At 42.4% G+C, this 6,686-nt stretch overlaps 1 pseudogene; it reads left to right on the top strand.

The window, feature by feature from the left end:
- The first annotated feature begins 3,573 nt into the window (after positions 1 to 3,573).
- Positions 3,574 to 4,616, top strand: LOC110146017 (tropomyosin alpha-3 chain pseudogene; annotated as a pseudogene).
- The last annotated feature ends 2,070 nt before the right edge of the window (positions 4,617 to 6,686 follow it).

Here is a 6,686-nt window from a genome sequence, read left to right on the forward strand (position 1 = left end):
GATAACCCTATATGCAAAACAGAAAAAGAGACTCAGATGTATAAAACAGACTTGTGGACTCTGGGAGAAGGTGAGGGTGGGATGTTTCAAAAGAACAGCACTGAAACATGTATATTATCTAGGGTGAAACAGATAACCTGCCCAGGTTGGGTGCATGAGACAAGTGCTCGGGCCTGGTGCACTGGGAAGACCCAGAGGGATCGGGTGGAGAGGGAGGTGGGAGGGGGGACTGGGATGGGGAATGCATGTGGATCCATGGCTGGTTCATTTCAATGTATAACAAAAACTACTGTAATGATGTAAAGTAATTAGCCTCCAACTAATAAAAATTAAAAAAAAAAAAGAAAATACCAACAAAATTGACAAATCTTTAACTAGACTGACAGTGGAAAAAAAAAAAGAATCTGGAATGATTTACCAAAAAAAAAAAAAAAGGGTTTATGAGGGAATACTATGAACAATGGCATTTCAGCAAATGAGATAATATAAGTGAAATGGACAGGCTCTGAGAAAGGCACAGAGAACCCAGACTCAAGGAGAAAGAGAATGTCTGATTAGATCTATTACTAAAGATTGGAGTAGTGATTTTTAAGACTTTCCACAAAGAAAAGCCTAGGACTAGTTGACTTCGCAGGTGGCACTAGTGGTAAAGAACCTGCCTGCCAATGCAGGAGACAAGAGATACAGGCTTAATCCCTGGGTCAGGAAGATCCCCTGGAGGAAGGCATGGCAACCCACTCCAGGATTCTTGCCTGGAGAACCCCATGGACAGAGGAGCCTGGGAGATACAGTCCACGGGGTTCCAAAGAATCAGACGCTACTGAGGTGACTTGGCACAACACAGGTGACTTCAATGGTAAATTCCACCAGAAATTTAAAGAAGAATTAGTATTATTCACAAATTATTCCAGAAATAGAAGAGGAGGGGATACTTCTCAATTCATTCTTTGAGGTATTTCCCCGATACCAAAGACAGAAAATATCATCACAAGAAAACTACAGATTATTGTCTCATAAAATATATACATAAAAATTCTCAGTAAACGGACTTCCCTGGTGGTCCAGTGGTTAAGACTCTGTGCTTCCAATGCAGGGGGCATGGGTTCAACCCCTGCTTGGGGAACTAAGATCCCCATGCCACTATGTAGCTATCTATATATATATTTATACACATTCTCAGTAAAATACTATCGAACTGAATCTAGCAACAAAGGAAAACAGGTATACTCCATGACCAAGTGGGATTTATGCCAGAAATGCAAGGTCAAATTAGTACTCCAAAATCAATTAATTTTATAAAACATATTAATAGATTAAGAACAAAGTCTACTTTATAATCTCAATAAATACAGAAAACCATTTTAAAAAATCAATACCTTTTCATAAAATATTCAATAAACTAGCAGAATATAGAAGACTTCCTATAGAAGCCTCAGTTCAGTTCAGTTCAGTAGCTCAGTCGTGTCCGACTCTTTGCAACCCCATGAATTGCAGCATGCCAGGCCTCCCTGTCCATCACCAACTCCCGGAATTTACTCAAACTCATGCCCATCGAATCGGTGATGCCATCCAGCCATCTCATCCTCTGTCATCCACTTCTCCTCCTGCCCCCAATCCCTCCCAGCACCACAGTCTTTTCCAATGAGTCAGCTCTTCTCATGAGGTGGCCAAGTACTGGAATTTCAGCTTCAGCATCAGTCCTTCCAATGAACACCCAGGACTGATCTCCCTTAGGATGAACTGGTTGGATCTCCTTGCAGTCCGAGGGACTCTCAAGAGTCTTCTCCAACACCACAGTTCAAAGGCGTCTATTTTTCGGCACTCAGCTTTCCTCACAGTCCAACTCTCACATCCATACATGACCACTGGAAAAACCATAGCCTTGACCAGATGGACCTTTGTTGGCAAAGTACTGTCTCTGCTTTTTAATATGCTATCTGGGTTGGTCATAACTTTCCTTCCAAGGAGTAAGCATCTTTTAATTTCATGGCTGCAATCACCATCTTCAGTCATTTTGGAGCCCCCCAAAATAAAGTCTGACACTGTTTCCACTGTCTCCCCATCTATTTGCCATGAAGTGATGGGACCAGATGCCATGATCTTAGTTCTCTGAATGTTGAGCTTTAAGCCAACTTTTTCACTCTCCTCTTTAATTTTCATCAAGAGGCTTTTTAGTTCCTCTTCACTCTCTGCCATAAGGGTGGTGTCATCTGCATATCTGAGGTTACTGATATTTCGCCTGGCAATTTTGATTCCAGCTTGTGCTTCTTCCAGCCCAGCGTTTCTCATGATGTACTCTGCATATAAGCTAAATAAGCAGGGTGACAATATACAACCTTAATGTACTCCTTTTCCCATTTGGAACCAGTCTGTTGTTTCATGTCCAGTTCTAACTGTTGCTTCCTGACCTATAGAAGCCTACTAGAATGCAAAAGATTTCCTCAATGTGATCAAGACTGTGTGCAAAACCCCCACAGTGAACATCCTACTTAATGGTGAATGACTTACTGGGTGCTTTCTCCATAAGATGAGGAGCAAGACAAAGCTGTCTGCTCTCACCACTTCTTTATTTTTTTTCAATTAATTTATTTTAATTGGAGGATAATTACTTTACAGTATTGTGATGGTTTTTGCCATCATCAGACATGAATCGGCCACAGGTATACATGTGTCCCCACCATCCTGAACCCCCTCCCATCTCCCTCCCTCCTGCATCCATCTCGGTTGTTCCAGAGCACCAGCTGTGGGTGACCTGCTCCATGCATCGAACTTGCATTGGTCACACATCTTACACATGGTAATGTACACATTTCAATGCTACTCTCTCAACTTCCACCCTTGCCTTCTCCCACTGAGTCCAAAAGTCTGTTCTCTATATCTGTGTCTCTTTGCTGCCCTGCACGTAGGATTGTCAGTACTGTCACTTCGATTCATCATTTTGCTGGATGCTCCAGCCAAGGAAATTAGGCAAGAAAAGAAACAAAAGGTATCCAGACTGGAAAATATGAAGTACTGAACAACTGAAGGAAAATTAATAAAATGATTCCATTTACAGTAGCATCAAAAGAATAAAACACTTAAATAGAAGTGGAAGCTTTGTACACTGAAAACCATAAAGCCTTCCAGAAAGAGTTTAAAGAATTTCTAAATAAATGTTAATATAAAAACATCCAATGTTCATTGATCAGAAGACTCAATACTGTTAAGATGGCAATAGTCTCCATATTGATCTATAGAATCAATAATATTTCTATCAAAATTCTAGCTGCTTGTTTTTTCATAATTCAAGATGCAGATCCTAAAGTCTATACAAAAATTGAAGGATTCAGAACTGAAAAAATAATTTTTTCAAAAACCCAAGATTGGAGGACTCATACTTCTTGATTTGATTTTAAAACTACAAAATTATACAAAGACAGTGTGGTGCTGGCACACAAACATTAGCTCAAAATTATTATAAAAACCTAAGTGTAGAGTTCCGGTATTTCAGGGCGGAGCAGGCGGAAGCAGGGGTGAGAAGCGGCTGCAACTCCGAGCGGAGGAGGCAGGACCCCGAAGGCAAGCAGCAGCTGGATGGGGACCGTGGCTGGGATCACCACCGTCGAGGCGGTGAAGCGCAAGATCCAGGTTCTGCAGCAGCAGGCCGATGATGCAGAGGAGAGGGCCGAGCGCCTCCAGCGGGAAGTGGAGGGGGAAAGGCGGGCCCGAGAACAGGCTGAGGCTGAGGTGGCCTCCTTGAACCGTAGGTTCCAGCTGGTTGAAGAGGAGCTGGACCGAGCTCAAGAGCGCCTGGCCACTGCCCTGCAAAGGCTGGAGGAAGCTGAGAAAGCTGCTGATGAGAGCGAGAGAGGTATGAAGGTTATTGAAAACCGAGCCTTAAAAGATGAAGAAAAAATGGAACTCCAGGAAATCCAACTCAAAGAAGCTAAGCGCATTGCAGAAGAGGCAGACAGAAGTATGAAGAGGTGGCTCGTAAGTTGGTGATTATTGAGGGAGACTTGGAACGCACAGAGGAGCGGGCCGAGCTGGCAGAGTCCCGTTGCCGAGAGATGGATGAGCAAATCAGACTGAAGGACCAGAACCTGAAGTGTCTGAGTGCTGCTGCAGAAAAGTACCCTCAAAAAGAAGACACATATGAGGAAGAGATAAAGATTCTTACCAATAAACTCAAGGAGGCAGAGACACGTGCTGAGGTTGCTGAGAGATCGGTAGCCAACCTGGAAAAGACAACTGATGATTTGGAAGCCAAACTGAAATGCACCAAAGAGGAGCACCTCTGTACACAAAGGATGCTGGACCAGACTCTGCTTGACCTGAATGAGATGTAGAACACCCCAGTCCCGCCCTGCCGCTGCTTCTCCCTCCCACCCCGACTCCGCTGAGGCCAGCCTGCCCGAAGCTGACCTTTAAACTGAGGGCTGATCTTTAACTGGAAGGCTGCTTTCTCCTTTCGCCACCTCTCCCATCCCCTTACTCCTGTGTCCTTTTCGCCAAACTGTCTCTGCCTCTCCCCAGAGATTCCAGTTGGGCTAGAGGCTGAGCACCTTTGGGAACAACGTTTAAGGGAATGTGAGCACAATGCAAAGTGTCTTTAAAAGCATGTTGTGATGTACACATTTTGTAATTACCTTTTTTGCTGTTGATGTAACAACCATTTGTAAAAAACATTCCAGATAATTCCGTAGTTCTGAAGCAGCAGTCTAATCCCTTTCTCACTTTTGGAAGGTAACATTTCAGCTTAATGCATATTGCCTTCTCCAGAGAGAAAGGGAAAAGGTTTGGGCCTGCCTTACTGAGAGCCTAGCAGCCCAGAGAAAGGTTCCATTTGGGGAAACCTCGTTGCTCTGTAAAAAGTACCTGCCAAACCAGAAAGATGATTCCAGGAGGAGTTAGCCAAAAAAAAAAAAAGTGCTGTTCAGGTTTTCAGCTTTACGGTATCTTTGGACAACTTTTTTTTTTTTTTTTTTCATCAGAAGTGACCAAACAATTAAGATGGTGAAACCTCTGAGACCAAATCCTTGTCCCAGCTCTACCCTGTTCCCAACTGCTCACAGAATGGATCATGTGCCCTTTATGTTGAAATGACCACTTAATTGCTCTCCTGCCTCCTTGAAAGGAAAGAAAGTTATGTTTTGCCACTGATTAAGCCATATGAAATTCATCTCATCACCCTTTTCTGAGTCTGAAGCTGCTGTCTCTAAAAGTGCCATCTCATTGTGCTTTGTATCAGTGCTGGAGAAATCTTGAAAATCTTATGTACAAAACTTTTTAGATTTTATATTATTTTGGAACTTCGCTTCTTTGGGGTTGAGGCACACTGGTCACCCCTCTGCCTGTGAGAGCTCTCTACATTCTGTGGGCTAGCAGTGTGCTGATCTTTTAAAGTTTCTTTCCCTACCCAATCCCCCTTTTTTGATGAAGTTTCAGTGAGGTCTGTTAGGTGTGCATCCTGCAGCTTAAGTGGCTTAAAATGTTCTCTCCTTTGGTGTGGTCTCTTTGGGGACCAACTGGGAGGGAAAAAAAAATGAATAGTGTAACTGTTTTGATACTGAAAATTGATAAATGTCTTTTTGAAATAAAGAACTAGTCCCTCAAAAAAAAAAAAAAACCTAACTGTAAAAGCTAAAAGTCTAAAACTTTTAGATGAAAACATAAGATTAAATCTTCACGATTTGGGGTTTGTCAATGTTTTCTTAAATGTGATATAAATCACACCTCATCACAGTATATAATCCTTTTTACATATTTTTCTTTATTAAACGGTCCATGGGTGGTGGCATATTTTTTATTAGCTTTTAGAGTACTGAAAAAGTTGATTTTTACAACATTTGATGCTGCTTTATGGAGAAGAGGGTTTTCAGGGAGGTGTGAGTCTCAGTTCAGTTCAGTTGCTCAGTCGTGTCTGACTCTTTGCAACACCATGGACTGCAGCACGCCAGCCCTCTCTGTCCATCACAAACTCCCAGAGTTTACTCAAACTAACGTCCATTGAGTCAGTGATGCCATCCAATCATCTCATCCTCTGTCATTCCTTTCTCCTCCCGCCTTCAATCTTTCCCAGCATCAGGATCTTTTCCAATGAGTCAGTTCTTCCCATCAGGTGGCCAAAGTACTGGACTTTGAGCTTCAGCATCAGTCCTTTGAATGAATATTCAGGACTGATTTCCCTTAGGATGGACTGATTGGATCTCCTTGCCATCCAAGGGACTCTCAAGAGTCTTCTCCAACACCACAGTTCCAAATCATCAATTCTTCACCACCCAGCTTTCTTTATGGTCCAATTCTCACATCCATACATGACTACTGGAAAAACCATAGCCTTGACTAAACGGAATTTTATTGGCAAAGTAATGTCTCTGCTTTTTAATATGTTGTCTAAGTTGATCATAACTTTTCTTACAAGGAGCAAGTGTCTTTTATTTCATGGCTGAAGTCAGCATCTGCAGTGATTTTGGAGCTCAAAAAAATAAGGTCTCTCACTGTTTCCACTGTTTACCCATCTACTTGCCATGAAGTGATGGGACTGGATGCCATGATCTTAGTTTTCTGAATGTTGAGTTTTAAGTCAATTTTTTCACTCTCCTCTTTCATTTTCATCAAGAGGCTCTTCAGTTCTTCACTTTCTGCCATAAGGGTGGTGTCATCTGCATATCTGAGGTTATTGATATTTCTCCCAGCAATCACGA

Source organism: Odocoileus virginianus, chromosome 3 (genome assembly GCF_023699985.2).
Source record: "Odocoileus virginianus isolate 20LAN1187 ecotype Illinois chromosome 3, Ovbor_1.2, whole genome shotgun sequence".
In the NCBI taxonomy this organism is placed as follows: domain Eukaryota; kingdom Metazoa; phylum Chordata; class Mammalia; order Artiodactyla; family Cervidae; genus Odocoileus; species Odocoileus virginianus.